The 15736-nt window shown below is 42.3% G+C and overlaps 1 protein-coding gene across 11 annotated transcripts in view; it reads left to right on the top strand.

The window, feature by feature from the left end:
- Positions 1-2203: 2203 nt before the first annotated feature.
- Positions 2204-15736, top strand: part of KLHL24 (kelch like family member 24) — a 52196-nt gene continuing 38663 nt past the window's right edge. Inside the window, exons 1-3 of one of the 11 annotated variants that reach the window (XM_025376604.1) lie at positions 2259-2382; positions 2845-2935; positions 10129-10191. The gene's annotated coding sequence lies outside the window, so the exon portion shown is untranslated. Of the gene's footprint in view, positions 2429-2844; positions 2936-10128; positions 10192-15736 lie in introns of all 11 variants that reach the window. The other 10 variants (XM_025376602.1, XM_025376601.1, XM_025376612.1 and 7 more) reach the window with 10 other exon arrangements.

Below are 15736 nucleotides of genomic sequence, written 5' to 3'. Positions count from 1 at the left end.
TGGTGAAACTCCGTCTCTACTAAAAATACAAACATTAGCTGGGTGTGGTGGCGGGCACCTGTAGTCCCAGGTACTCGGGAGGCTGAGACAGGAGAATTGCTTGAACCCAGGAGGTGGAGGTTGCAGTGAGCCGAGATCACGCCACTGCACTCCAGCCTGGGCGACAGAGCGAGACTCCGTCTCAAAGATAAAAATAAATTAAAAATAAATAAATAAGTAAAGAAAAAGTTCCAAAGTCCAGAAATTTTCTTAAACCACAAGGAATAACAAAACTGAAGAAGGCTAATCCGTGAGCCTGGGGAGGTCATAAGGAGCTGCTAAGAGAAAACCACGTGAACCTATTCAACAGTTACCTCCTGAGGAGTGGGAATTATTAAGCACACATCAACAAATATAAAAATCAGTATAAGAACAGCATTGTACTTCTTGACAGCAATACCGGAATCTAGGTGTTAATAAAGCCGTATCTTCGAAATCCTGAGTAAACATAATTTATAATGTAGATTGTATGATTAGGCAACATCATCATTCAAAGGTAAAATAGAGTGATGATATTTTTAGACATGAAAAGTACAAAAAGATTTACTTCTCATGGACCTTTTCTTAGGAAGCTATTTAAGAGGAATCTGCTCTACCAAAATATGAGGAAACGCTCGAAATCACAGAAGAAAATTCTAGGATGCTGGAGAAAGGAAGACCCAAGAGAAAGAAGCAAGCTTCCCAAACACTCATTGGAACTGTGGACCAATGACTCTAAGAAAAAAGTACAGATACACACACACACACACACACACACACACACACACACGATGGATTATCTTATGGGTTTGATAATATGGAGTTGTATTGAAAGGATTTTATCGTTTTAGAGAAACTGAGAGGACATTGTGATAGATCCATAATAAAATAAGCAAAGAAAGAGGCCAATTATTAAAACTCCAAGGAAAACCAAAAGCCATACAAGACGGGAAATTGTATATGACTTGTCTCAACAATGAATAATAAATACATGGTCTCATTAGCATAAACAGTAATGATTTAACCAGATTATGAGAAGGATAGCTTCCTTAATAGGAAATAGTCATACATTATTTGGAAATATATAACTACCAGAAGAAATAGCTCAAATAATTGAATAAGAGATGGAAAAGAGGCCTAAAAAGTATGTTTAAACGGCCTGTATATAGGCCTTCCATATTATTTCCACCTCTGGTCATCTGGTCATCGGAACACAACCCCTAATTTAATAGAGGCATGACTGTATTCTTGACATGTAGAAGATAGAGATTTTTTAATTTGGTATCAGAAACCAAAAGCTAGTTAAATGGTTGCAAAATCAGGAGGCATATTCATCCTTTAAAAGAATACTTGCAGGCGGGGCGCAGTGGCTCATGCCTGTAATCCTAGCACTGTGGGAGGCCAAGGACAGCGGATCACTTGAGGCCAGGAGTTCGAGACCAGCCTGGCCAACACAGTCTCTACTAAAAATACAAAACATTACCTGGGCGTGTTGGCGGGCGCCTGTAGCCTCAGCTACTCTAAGGAAGGAGAATGGCGTGAACCCGGCAGACGTTGCAGTGAGCCGAGATCGCGCCATTCTGTCTCAAAACAAAACAAAACAAAAAGCTTACAGACACAAAACGACAAAATAATGCCCTTTAGGGACTCCATCTACCTTGGAAAACAGGGATTTGTGACAGCTTTGGTCGACGTGCATGTGCGTTTAAAATAAAAAGGTAACCTAGGATTTGATACCAGTGACAGTAACAGCTTTACCAAAAAAAGAGGTGGTTTTCCTTGCTCCTTCTAGGGACTAGGGTTTTAGTCTCGTCCACCCTTCAGGCCTGAGGATTTCCGATTGTCTATCAAAGGGTCAAACAAAAAGCTCTCTAAGCTTCTACCCAAGCTTTAAAGTCGAAGGGCTGATCGCGGGCTTTTTCCTTGGGACGTGGCAGGGGCCTCTGAGGGAAAGAAACAAACGACTCCGGCTTCTCACTCGGCTCCTTAAACAAAAGGCATTTTTTTTTTTAACTATCTCTACTTAAAACAGTGTTTTTGAGTCAGCAGCCCTTGGAGTGGGTCTAGTCCTCCTGGCGCCCGACACCCACCCCATGGCTGGAGCCCCGGGTGGCCCCGGAGGTCACCGGGAAGCGAGAACTACATCTCCCGGGGTCCCCCGGGGCGGAGGACGCCCACCCGGATTGGCCAGGGGTCGGTGACGCTCAGTGTTTTGGCCCGGAGGGTCACATGTTTCCTTTGTTGTGAGCTGCGGCAGAGACTGGTGGCTGGAGAAGACGCCGGCGCTGGAGAGTGCGCTGCGCCGCCGGCGGCTGAGGAACCGCGGGTTCGCCGCTGCTGGCTGCTTCCAGCCTTCGCCGAGAGGTACCGGGGGTGACAGCTCCGGGACCGGCCGAAAGGCGAGGAACCGGCCAGAGTCTGAGTCCTCAGGGGCGGAGGGGCGGCGGCGGTCCTGTCCACCGGGGTGTCTGCGGGAGGGCAGCCAGCGGCGGCCGGCCTCTCGGAGCCAGATTGGCGGTCTGCGGAGAGGCTGCAGCTGGTCTGCAGGGCCCCTTTCTGAGGCGAGGGGCCTCCAGGTCTCCCTGGGGGTTCTTCCTCCCCGCTCGGTAGCTACAGCCCTGAGGGAGGACGCCCGCGCCTCCTGGCACTACGGCCCGGAACCGTGGCGCGGCTGGCGCGGCCTGGCAAGGGCGAGGTGGGAGGGGGTGGCCGCCGGGACTGGGGGTAGCCGCAGGTGCGGTCGCCTAGTCGCCGCGGGGCCGGGCGCCGCCGGGGGTGCTGCTTGTTGCCGATGGGCTGCGAACGGGGCGCTGCTTTTTATTTCAGGAAGCGCGGGGGAGTGGGACCGCCTCAAATCCAGCCTTCCCGTTTGGTGGGACGACCGTCGGTTCTGTCCGGGAGGAATGACGGGGTCAAGGTGGGGTTCCCGGGGCAGCGGGCCAGCGAAGCCCCATTAAAGCGATTGCGAAATGCACTCGGCACTGTCACCTGACCGTTACCCCCGCCCCCGTCCCCTGCGAGCCTTTGTTTACCACGATCGCGACACCGGGCTCGCTGCGGCCGTCCCGGGGGAGCCAGGGCGGGCGGGGGAGCGGGCGTTCAGCCGCCGCAGTCCCCGCCTAACCTCCCCACCTTCTTACCACTCCAGGACTTGGTTTCTTAATTTAGTTCCTAATGGACCCGCCCCCAAGTTCTGGACACCCCGGGTGAAGACTGTTAACGCGGCGGGGATTGGGCGCCTGCGGCGGCTTGTGGGCGGTACCCGAGGGCGAGTTCGAGTTTTTATTGGCGAGTTTTTATTGTCACTAGGTGGGCCTGTCCGGGGCCATTCTTCCCGCCCCCTTGAAGGTGATCTGTAGGACGCGCGGGAGCGCGCGCTCTCGCTGCTCTTGCAGCTGCGGCCGGAGTGGAGCCTGGCGGCGCGGATGCAGGCGGCGCGCGCTCCCGCCCCTGCGGCTGGTGGCTGGGAGCCTCCGTGGCTGCCGCGGCTGCTGCCTGATCCTGCAGGCAGTTCTGGGCACGCAGCGGTCGGCAACCGTGGCCCGCCCTCCGAGGACCGGAAAATTAACACCCTTTAACTAGTGTCGCGTTATCTGCCGGGGTGGTGCTCAGGAAGTCCTGCGAATTCGTTGTTGCCAGTTCCGTAAACGTGTTTAGATAGCTAAATATAGATCACAGTGCCACATCTTAGGGGGCCCTGCGGTCGCCCCTGAGGCAGTGGCTGTTCACAATTGATTTTAGTGGATTTTAATGATTAATCACTTGCTCTTGTGGGCAGCTTTTCAAAAATCACGTCTTTGTATTTGCAGCTACAGACTGGGTCCACCAGCTAGGAGGTTCGTTTTTATTAGGGTTGTAAAATAGATTTTAAAAATCTGCTTGTTGTTGGCTGAGATTTAAAAGCAGATTTCTTCTATTTAAAAAAGATAGTTTAAAGATGCTCCCCTAAAAGGTAAAGATTCTTCCATACTTGTCTTGGATGAGTTGTTTTCCTTGTTTGAGGGATTCTAGGTCACACACTTCTATGTTTTAATTCCCGTGGTAATTCAAAATGTTTGAGAAGTGGGTTGCAACTGTGTCATTTTAAAATTATAAATTAAGGTGACGGTAATAAAATCTTTAAGACCAATCATTTTTAGCCATAGTGGGTTGAAAATGGTTTTTGTATTCTCTTGAGTTAATAGGGTATTTGCGTTTTCTCAGATTTTCTTCTGCAGATGTAGGAATTCACTCAAGACTTAATACACTTGTTTTGTTTTTGAGACAAGGTCTCATTCTGTCACCCAGGCTGGAGTGGAGTGGTCTCACTGTCACTCAGGCCATCTCAGCTCACCGCAATCTCCGCTTCCCGGGTTCAAGCGAGTCTCCTGCCTCAGTTTCCCGAGTAGCTGGGATTACAGGCGCCCGCCACCACACCCGGCTAGTTTTTGTATGTTTAGTAGGGACGGGGTTTCACCATGTTGTCCAGGCTAGTCTTGAACTCCTGACCTCAGGTGATCCGCCCGCCTCAGCCTCCCAAAGTGCTGGGATTGCAGGCGTGACCCACCGTGCCTGGCAGAGACTTAATACATTTTTGTAGAAGGAAGTTTGAGCTCCCCTGGATGAAGCAGGAATTGAATATGAACAGTTCCCATTGGTTATGCATTCTTTAAAATTCCAGAGGAGATGGTTACACCGGAATGAGCAGCTCCTGTGATCAGAACTGCCTCATCACTTGTGCATTGAGAGTATTTAATGTATCTAAATAAGTACAAAATGTAATCATCTAAACTTTTGAAGAAGTAAAACCATCACTCAGTAAAGGCTTGCTTATTCAAACAAAGCCAGCAACTTAAGTCTCTAAACAGGAAGAAGAAAGAATCTGAGTTAGGGCTGACTACCAGCTTTAACCTAAACTTTCCTGGCTTTCGTCCGGGTCGTTGAACCTTAATGCTTTTTCAGTAACCTTTTTTTAACTTCCTTGTTTTTCTCCCATTTCATTAAAACCCAGAGGTCAAGCCTGTGAAAAATAAATACTATTTATCAAATAAGTGACCACAGTTGTTTTTGTCTAAACTTTTGTCTTACCTAGAAATTTGGGACACTTTTTTCAATAAATATTTGGGTATGGACTGTATAATGGAAAAATGTCAGTAAATATCTTCACAAGTGTACATATGAAAAATGCATTTTTGTATAATTTACTTCTGGTGTGACTGAAACAACTAGAGAGTATATAGCCACTTGACAACTGTTGACATTTAAAAATTGCTATTGTTTCTCCTATTAAAAACACATTAAGTGCTTGCTTGTCATCCCAGCTACTCCAGAGGCTGAGGCAGGAGAATCTCTTAAGCCCTGGAGTTTGAGAACAGAATGGGCAACATAGTGAGACCCTGTCTCAAAAAATAAACAATACAATAGTTAAGCAAACTTTTTTAAATTGAAGAGTTTGGCACTCTGCCTATATTCATCATCCCAGAGTTAAAATTTTTCAACATTTGACACATCTTAAAGACTACTAAACTGATGTTTTAAAAGTGGGCTTTGGCTGGGTTCGGTGGCTCACGCCTGTAATCTCAGCACCTTGGGAGGCTGAGGCAGGTGGATAACCTGAGGTTAGGAGTTCCAGATCAGCTTGGCCAACGTGATGAAACCCCGTCTCTACTAAAAATACAAAAATTAGCTGGGTGTGGCAGCGGGTGCCTGTAATCCCAGCTACTTGGGAGGCTGAGGCAGGAGAATCCTTTGAACCCGGGAGGCAGAGGTTGCAGTGAGCTGAGATCATGCCATTGCACTCCAGCCTGGGCAACAGGAGCAAAACTCTATCTCAAAAAAAAAAAAAAAAAAAAAGGTGGGCTTTACTCATAACTGAGGTTTCCAAATGCTACCACTGTAAATAATTAGTGTCACCACGAAGGTAAATATAAACTACTGACTACGTGCTTTTATTCATAGAGAAGTCATGTAAAATATTAGATCTCAAATTTGTGACCGGGCACAGTGGCTCACGCCTGTAATCCCAGCACTTAAGGAGGCTGAGGCGGGTAGATCACGAGGTTAGGAGATGGAGACTGTCCTGGCTAACACGGAGAAACCCCGTCTCTACTAAAAATACAAAAAATTAGCCGGGTGTGGTGGCGGGCGCCTGTAGTCCCAGCTCCTCGGGAGGCTGAGGCAGGAGAATGATGTGAACCCGGGAGGCGGAGCTTGCGGTGAGCCGAGATTGCGCCACTGCACTCCAGCTTGGCAACAGAGCTAGACTCTGTCTCAAAAAAAAAAAAAAAAATCTGAAATTTGTTCAGGTGGCAGAGCTCCTTGCTGGCATCCTTGCAGATTTAATTTTAATTAAAAAACCAAAACCAGGCCAGGCGTGGTGACTCATGCTTGTAATCTCAGCACTTTCGGAGACTGGGGCAGGTGGATCACGAGGTCAGGAGTTCAAGACCAGCCTGGCCAACGTAGTGAAACCCCATCTCTACTTAAAAAAAAAAAAAAGAAAAAGAAAAACAGAGAAAACACAGAAAATATTATCCTGGTGTGGTAGCACGCTCCTGTAATCCCAGCTACTCAGGAGGCTGAGGCAGGAGAATCACTTGAACCCGGGAGGTGGGAGTTGCAGTGAGCCAAGATTATGCCACTGCACTCCAGCCTGGATGACAGAGTGAGACTCCATCTCAAAAATAAATAAAAAACCAAAACCATTTTGCTATCAGAAAACATAACCATATCATATATCTATAAGTATTTTGATTATAGAATAAAACAATGCATTAAATACTTAAAAGAAACGTTAGCAAGATAAAACCAAACAACATTAAATTTACACATCAAGTCTAGTCAGAAGCGTGAGTAGGCTCAATGCGGCACCTTGGTATACCAGGTGTGATGTCTGATGGTTAGCAAATTTTTTTCTTCCTTTAGGGTTGGAGAATATCAGTAGCCAGAAGTTTTAAGTTGAGGGAGAGAAACACTGGAGAAATTCCGGGTTTTTTTTCCTGTGATTTAAGAGACAGTAGTAGTCTTTTTTAGTTAAAGAACCATATTGCTTAGTCTGACACGTTTAAGCTTTCCTAAATTTGTCATCAACAGCTATCTCTTTTGTTTCTCATCAAGCAAAGTCATACAGTGTATTGCGCATTTGAGGTTCTAATAAACATGGGATAATCCCTAGTTGCTATCATTCTATCCAAAGAAACTCAAGGTTTTAGTTGGTTTCTTACCAACTAGTTACCTTTTCTTTTCTTTTCTTTTTTTTTTTTTTTTTTTTGAGACAGAGTCTCTGTTGCTCAGGCTGGAGTGCAGTGGCGCCATCTCGGCTCACTGCAAGCTCCGCCTCCCAGGTTCAAGCGTTTCTCGTGCCTCAGCCTCCCGAGTAGCTGGGATTACAGGTGCCCGCCACCAGGCCCGGCTGATTTTTTCGTATTTTTAGTAGAGACGGGGTTTCACTATGTTGGCCAGGCTGGTCTCGAACCCTTGACCTCGTGATCCGCCTGCGTCAGCCTCTCAAAATGCTAGGACTGCAGGCATGAGCCACCTCACCCAGCCGGTTTCTGTTATCTCATGGTGGGTAAATATGGGCTTGGTGGTTCCATTAAGAAACTGGAAATGTTGAAAATAGCTTGAAGGCTGGGCTTTAAACATTACATTTGTAAAACATGGTTCAGGAACCACTGCTGCAGAGTAATTCTTTAAACTGAAATTTTGATAGTGCAAAATAATTTTTTTTTAAATTATGATATTAAAAAATTAAATAAATTAGCTTTTGAGACTATAGGGTGAAAATATCTGAAATGTATAAAAATTTGCTTGGTTTTGTGTAGTACCTTACTATATATAATTTTCTGGTTATTTTTAAAATAAAAGATGTACTGGTTGGGCACGGTGGCTCACGCCTGTAATCCCAGCACTTTGGGAGGTCGAGGCAGGTGGATCACGAGGTCAAAAGATTGAGGCCATTCTGGCCAACATGGTGAAACCGTGTCTCTACTAAAAACACGTGGTGGTGCGCACCAGTAGTCCCAGCTAGGCGGGAGGCTAAGGCGGGAGAATCACTTGAACCCAGAAGGCAAAGGTTGCAGTGAGCCAAGATTGCGCCACTGCAGTCCAGCCTGGCAACAGAGTGAGACCATCTCAAAAAACAAAAAAAAAAAGATTTACTATATTGCAATTATTTTCTGGCTTTCCTTCTTTTGAGTTACTATATATCTTTCAAGATAAACCTCTTGGTTAAACTTTCTTGTCATCTCCTGTGATGTTCTTTCAAGGTTAACTTTGAGAAAATGGAGTAGCGTAGAACATAGCATGCAGCAGTTCGCTACTACAAGTTTTAGGGGCTACGCTAGTCAGGATGTTGTTGGTTCCTTCATTTTCGGGTATTAGTTTTTAGAAGCCCCTCATTAATCCATACTATCTTTAAGGCTGTTAGTAACCTCTTTGTATAGAATTTCTGCATGCTAAAGGAAACATAAGCTTGTTTGAGTACAAACTCACGCTGTAGATTGATTCTGATATTACACATTTCCTTCAGACTTTGTACCCTCTCTCTTCCATCCCTTACCCTTACCGATTAGGTTGGTATTACCTAAAAATCCATAGAAAATGCCCAGGTGAATTGCCTTATGCTTTCTACCCCATAAGGTATAATTCTAGACCAGATTGGTTATAAAAGGCTGTATTCCAATCTGCACCTGCTAAGAATTTGAATCTATTTTAGTACCAGTCTTGGAGTTCTTGTTTGGCTCTACTCTTAGCCAACCCCACAGAGTCCAAAATTGGATCTGAATCCAGTATTTGCTACGCAGTGACAGACATAGACTAGGTTCTTTATAAATGTTTCCTGAATTGACCTGAATCCCTACATTGATTCAGGATCTTATTGTCCATTGGGAAGGAAGATTTACTTAGCTGGGAGTAACAGTTCCCAAATTTGCCCTAGTTGCAATATTTTTTTACCAAGGGTACATACAAGTCAGGCTCACTTCTGAAAGTAAGGAAACACAGGATAGCATTCACTTCATGATCATAACACAGTCTGGTATACATATGTGTTTGTGTGTACACGTTTTTAAAAAAAGGTCATTTATATTTGGTTTTGGAATGAACTTTTGAATTTGTCTAAACTTGTTAAGAATTTACAAGTTCTATTTAAAGATATCTGGGCCAGAAACCAGAACCACTTGTGTTTAAATACTATTGCTATTCTGTACACAGCTGAAGGTTCTGGTATTTTCTCTTAAGCATTCCTCTTATCCCTTTCCACCAAATAAATAAATAAATAAAAGGAATTGTGCTGAATTAGTTGGTTTCTATGGGATATGGGGATTACGTTTCTATAAGATTCAAGGCAGAGGAAATATACATTTATATATTAAAACATTAAAAAATAATTATTTGCTAACTCTTAGAATTATTTCATGGCCCCAAACTTGGATGAAACATCAATTTCCAGACACTCTTCAAATATCCAATGCAGAATTATCACAGAGTACATGTTTTTTCAGTGCTACCATTAGCTTGCTATTGACATGAATTTTCTTTTACTCATTTTTCACTCAAGAAATTTTACTGCAGGATAACACTCCAGGATAAAACTGTCAAGTGCCGGGTGCGGTGGCGCATGCCTGTAATCCCAGCACTTTGAGACGACGAGGCAGGTGGATCACCTGAGGTCAGGAGTTCGAGACCAGCCTGACCAACATGGAGAAACCCTGTCTCTGCTAAAAATATAAAATTAGCTGGGCATGGTGGCACATGCCTGTAATCCCAGCTACTCGGGAGGTTGAGGCAGGAGAATCGCTTGAACCTGGGAAGCGGAGGTTGTGGTGAGCCAAGATCGTGCCATTGCACTCCAGCCTGGGCAATAAGAGTGAAACTCAGTCTCAAAAAACAAACAAACAAAAAAACTGTCAAGGAAGTTGATAAATAAGAAAACTAGTTATGTAAAATAGCATTAAATTATTAATTTGCTTTAAGGAGATGTTATTCACTAATTATTTTTATACAAAAATGAACTGCAGTCAGAAACTAGAATTTACTAAAAACTTTGTTCAACATATTAGTAAATAATGACAACTGTACATGAACTGACAACTATCTGATTTATATGTTGCTATTCTTCCTTTATTTTAGGTGTGGAAATTAAAACAACACACATATTTTGACTGGGGCTTTGATCAACCAAATGCTAAAAAGGTATATTTATAGTATGTATAAACTATCTAAACGTTGTCATTAGAGAATTTAAACCATTTTCCTTTCTTTAACCAGAGATCACTTAAGCCAATCAGAGTAACAAGGCACAACTCTATGCTTACGATCACAAAAAACGGCAGTGTGACAATCATTTCTGTTACTAAATATTTACCCACTCTTCTATGCTTTCCTGAGAGCCTCATTCCTGTCTGATCAACTTACATCCATTAACTCATGTAGATACAACTTTCAGTCATTGTGTTTCTTTGGAAAGAAACTTTTCCTACTAATTTTGTTTAGAGATGCCTACTTAGTTATTTACTTTTTCCTGATGGGAATAATTCTGCTGTGATATTTGCAAAAATGCTACAATGGCTCAATCTGTAATCTTATGTTTCGTTTGCTTGATTATACATTATGAGTTCATTTTGATCAATCCTGAACCTATATTAGACACCGTACTTTGAGATAGAATAACATTTTTCTTTCCTTTTGTTCTGTTTTTTTTGAGATGGAGTTTCGCCGTTTCCAGGCTGGAGTGCGGTGGTGCGATCTCAGCTCACTGCAACCTCTGCCTCCCGGGTTCAAGCGATTCTCCTACCTCAGCCTCCTGAGTAGTTGGGACTACAGGCACCCACCACCACGCCCAGCTAATCTTTGTATTACTTTATTGTATAAAATGGGAAGGCAAAAACTAGCGAATTACATCTGGAAGCCCAAAAGATATATTCTGAATGAATCTCACACTCCTAAGATGCCCTTATGCAAATAATTTATACATAGGACGTGTTTACATTTGGTGTCATTATGGAGACCAGTCATGGGAGAGTTCTCAGAAAGTCCAGAGGAAGTCAAGATGCCCGAAAGTCAGGAGGCAGCAGGCTGAAGCTGTTTGCAAAGATTTATGAGATAGTCTCTTTTACATACAGAGCAGTAAACAAATATCTCATTGCTGTTGAAGACTTTGTAATGCAAGGTGATTTTATAGGTGTTCTAATCCAGGATTTTCCATTTTTTATTGGGTAAAAGTAGTGGAGAGGAAGACCTCTTTTGTCAGTGAACAAATCAAGGAGCCAACTATGAAAATAAGGGGCAGAAAATAGCATAAAAAGACAGACCCTTAATTGATACAAATTTTAATCAATTTTATATTAATACTTAACACACTGTTCCCAAATTTATGTAATAAAATTAGAGTAAGATCATTGGATACAGAAAACAAAGTATACTTTTATATGTGTTTTCCTACTTGTCCATTCTAGCCAAAGGGAAATTCTTAGTTCCTACAATGTGCTATTTTGTTTTGTATTCTGAACAAATTTTCATTTAAACATTGAGAAAATGAAAATGTATGCAGGAAGAAGCTCACAATTTCCATTGTTGTTAATACCAATAATTGTATCTCTAGTCAAAGTCACAATCGCTTGTGTGAATTTTTTGAACCTGAAATGCAGTAAGAAGTTAAACTAGATAAGCTGGAATGAATAATAGGTTCTTGATTTGGGTACCTGACTTGTAGCTAATTCAACCATAATTTGAGTCTAGATTAATAAGGCATTAAGATTAAAATATGAGTTATATTCCATGTCATCACAGTTTATGTTTATCATAGTTGAAATGTTCCCTTTTTGAATTACTTGTGATATTACATACATTGAACTTTTTGAAGTTTCAACAACAACAAAAAATTGACATTCAGGCACAGTAGTGGTCTCTCTTGATAAGGGGGATACATTTCTGTTTATAAAACAGTTATTGAGATAACTTCAAATTAAAAGCATGTTTGATAGATATGCTACTGCTCATGTGTGAGAGCCTGGAATTTGGAAGTCATTCTATGCATTATAAATGGAGTTTTAAATGTTAAGCTGTGTGTGTGCACATGCATCCAGACATGTACACAAATATATGGGTAACTATAACGCAAGTTGGATGACCTGTAATGAGGCAAACATGAATACTCTCTGAGTAATCAGAAAAATCTTAAAAGAGATGGTAAGAAATCTCCTTTTTTTAGTAGTGATAATAAATTTTAAAACTAATAAAATATTTTAAACTCATACATTTTTATTCATTTAGGTATTAAAATTAATTAAATAGAGCTTTTATTTGTTCTCAGGCAAGTCTGTTACCTAAAATCTGCAAAACATAATTGGATTGAAGTTAAAAATCTAGCTTGTTTGGACCATAACATACATGTAGAGGAAAATATTTCCTCAAATTTAAGAGAAACTAATTTTACTAACTAAATTTGTGGGAGTTACTTTGTTGACATTTACTCCAAAACCAGCCATTAGTAAGCATTGTCTTGTGTTTATCTTTACTTTTATATGTGTTCATTTAAATAGGCCTTCTCCATGAACTTCCATTACCATAAATATTATATTACATCACAAAGCTTTGTTATGTATTTAGAAAATGCATGTATATTTGTACATTTGAAATTTATTTTTTATTTTTATTTTTTTAAAACTTAGAAATGAGGGTGGCCAGGCGTAGTAGCTCACGTCTGTAATCCCAACACTTTGGGAGGCCAAGGCAGGTGGATCACTTGAGGTCAGGAGTTCAAGACCAGCCTGGCCAACATAGTGAAACCCGTCTCTTCCAAAAATACAAAAATCTTCCAAAAATACAAAAATGGGCATGGTGGCATGTGCCTGTAGTCCCATCTAATCAGGAGGCTGAGGCAGGAAAATCGCTTGAACGTGGGAGGTGGAGCTTGCAGTGAGCCAAGATTGTGCCACTGCACTCCCGCCTGGGCGACAGAACAAGACTGCATCTGAAACAAACAAACAAAAGATATCAACATACTGCCTCTGACTCTCCACCCTAGTGATTTCAAATGAAAATAGTATTTATTTCACTTTAGTCTTATTCCATTTGACTGATAAAATTGCTTGGATTTTTTCTGACTTTACCTGCACAATTGGGGGATAGACAGAGAAACAGAAAAGGTCCTGTGTAGCATGCAATCATTTAGGTGTCCTTCAGATGTTGTTATAGCCATGTATTTTTCCCCGAATGGTCAGAATAACCTAGCATATATCTGCCCAGAGAAAATCCTATCACCTAGACTTCAGGAAGTTGAAGTGCTAATTGATAGGAAGAGATGTTTTTTAAATGTAATAGAAGTTTAAGGAGGAACTAGGCTGTCTGTACCGATGGGACATATTGTCTGTGCTACTTTATGTTGTTATTTATCTTGTTTGAATATGTTTTGTTGCAACTCTATTAAAAAAAAAAAAAAAAGCCTGGTGTGGTGGCTCATGCCTGTAATCCTAGCACTTTAGTAGGCCAAGGCAGGTGGATCACGAGGTCATATCGAGACCATCCTGCCCAACATGGTGAAACCCCATCTCTTAAGAATACAAAAATTAGCTGGGCGTGGTAGTGCATGCCTGTAGACCCAGTTATTAAGGAGGCTAAGGCAGGAGAATCGCTTGAACCTGGGAGGTGGAAGTTGCAGTGAGCTGAGATTTGCACTGGAGTTGCACTCCAGCCTGGGGACAGAGCGAGACTCCGGCTCAAAAAAATTAAAAATAAAAAGGATCACGCCTGTAATCCCAGCACTTTGGGAGGCTTAGGTGGGTGGATCACGAGGTCAGGAGATTGATACCATCCTGGTCAACATGGTGAAACCCCGTCTCTACTAAATATACAAACAATTATCCAGGTGTGCTGGCGCGCACCTGTAGTCCCAGCTACTTGGGAGGCTGAAGCAGGAGAATCGCTTGAGCCTGGGAGGTGGAGGTTGCAGTGAGCCAAGATGGCAGCACTGTACTTCAGCCTGGCAACAGAGCGAGACTCCGTCTCAAAACAAAACACTTTCGGAGCCCAAGGCGGGAGAATTGCTCGAGCTCAGGAGTTCGAAACTAGCCTAGCCAACATGGCAAAACCTGTCCCTACTAAAAAAATACAAAAATTAGCCAGGCATGGTGGCACGTGCCTGTAATCCCAGTTACTCCGGAGGCTGAGGCACGAGAATTGCTTGAACCCGGAAGGCGGAGGTTGCAGTGAGCCGAGGTCATGGCACTGTACTCCAGCCTGGGCAACACGAGGAGACCCTGTCTCAAACAAAAACAAAAAACTCCAATAACAATATCTTACATCTCTGTAAACCCTCGCCTAGTACAGTATCTTGACAATAGTGGGCATATAATAAATATTTGTTGATGATGATGATGGTAAAAGCTGCAATATTAAGTAAATTCAGTGAGATAATTCATGAAAATTCCAAGTATCTAGTGAATATTGGAAGTAGGATATCTGGGGCATTACAGTGAGAAGAGAGGATGGAGATAAATAAGAACATAAAAAAGAAGAGAATACCATATATAAGAGAATGAGTTCTTCTTGATTTTGATATTGCATATTTTATTTCCCTTTGTGTCACTTAAAAAGTGGGGTACAATTTAATATATGACAGGGTACTCAAAATGCAGCCTTAATATTGTTAAATTTCAAGTCTCAAGTTTTATTTGTGGCTTGGGAATGTAGGATGGCATCTTATTTTTTAGATTGTATTATCTGTGACATCCTTTAGCTGCCTTCTTTTTGCTGCCATATTTAGGCCTGAATGTCTGACTTGAAATATTTCAAGAAGTTGGGAACGTTACAAGGGATATATGAAATTCTGAGAGTATGGCAATAGATGAGATACTCTTTGGTCTTAAACCAATTACTAATACACTTTGAATCATGTATCAACTTCTGAAGATGTGGAAAGAGAGTAGAAGAATCTCCTTAAAATTAATATTAAAGAGAATTTGGCTGGGCACCGTGGCTCATGCCTATAATCCCAGCACTTTGGGAGGCCAAGGTGGGCAGATCCCTTGAGGCCAGGAGTTCAAGACCAGCCTGAGCAACATGGCAAAACTGCTTCTCTACCAAAAATACAAAAATTAGCCAGGTGTGGTGGATACGTGCCTGTAGTCCCAGCTACTCGGGAGGCTGAGGCAGGAGAATTGCTTGAACCCAGGAGGTGGAGATTGCAGTGAGTCAAGATCGCGCCATTGCACTCCAGCCTGGGTGACAGAATGAGACCCTGTTTCCAAAAAAAAGACAGAGAGAGAGAGAATTGGCTATAGCCAAGTGCCTCAGTCCATCAGTTACTTACTGATAGTCATTTCTGAGGGGTTTTTGGGATGTTTCCTATTAATGAAAGGGAACAAGACCTAGATAACATGCATGAAAAATTTTTAAATGAATATTACATTTTATAATAGACATTTTGGTGGAAAATAGAGAAGATAAATAAAACATTTTGGCATATGTACATCCTATCCCTAGATTCACAGATACATTATTTTTTCTGTTGGCATGTTTTGTGATCTACTTTTTCACTTACTGTGTGGTTACTACTTCCCCGTGTCGTTAGTCTATATAATTTTTAATGGCTGCATAGACTTTGTTCTAGCCAGAAGATGTACTGTGGTTTAACCAATCCCCTCTTACAGGGCATTTAGGTTATTTTGAGTATTTTCTTTTTTTTTTTTTTTTTGAGACGGAGTCTCGCTCTGTCACCCAGGCTGGAGTACAGTGGCCG

The sequence above is a fragment of the Theropithecus gelada genome, chromosome 2 (assembly GCF_003255815.1).
Source record: "Theropithecus gelada isolate Dixy chromosome 2, Tgel_1.0, whole genome shotgun sequence".
NCBI lineage: Eukaryota > Metazoa > Chordata > Mammalia > Primates > Cercopithecidae > Theropithecus > Theropithecus gelada.
This window is presented reverse-complemented; position numbering and strand designations above follow the sequence as displayed.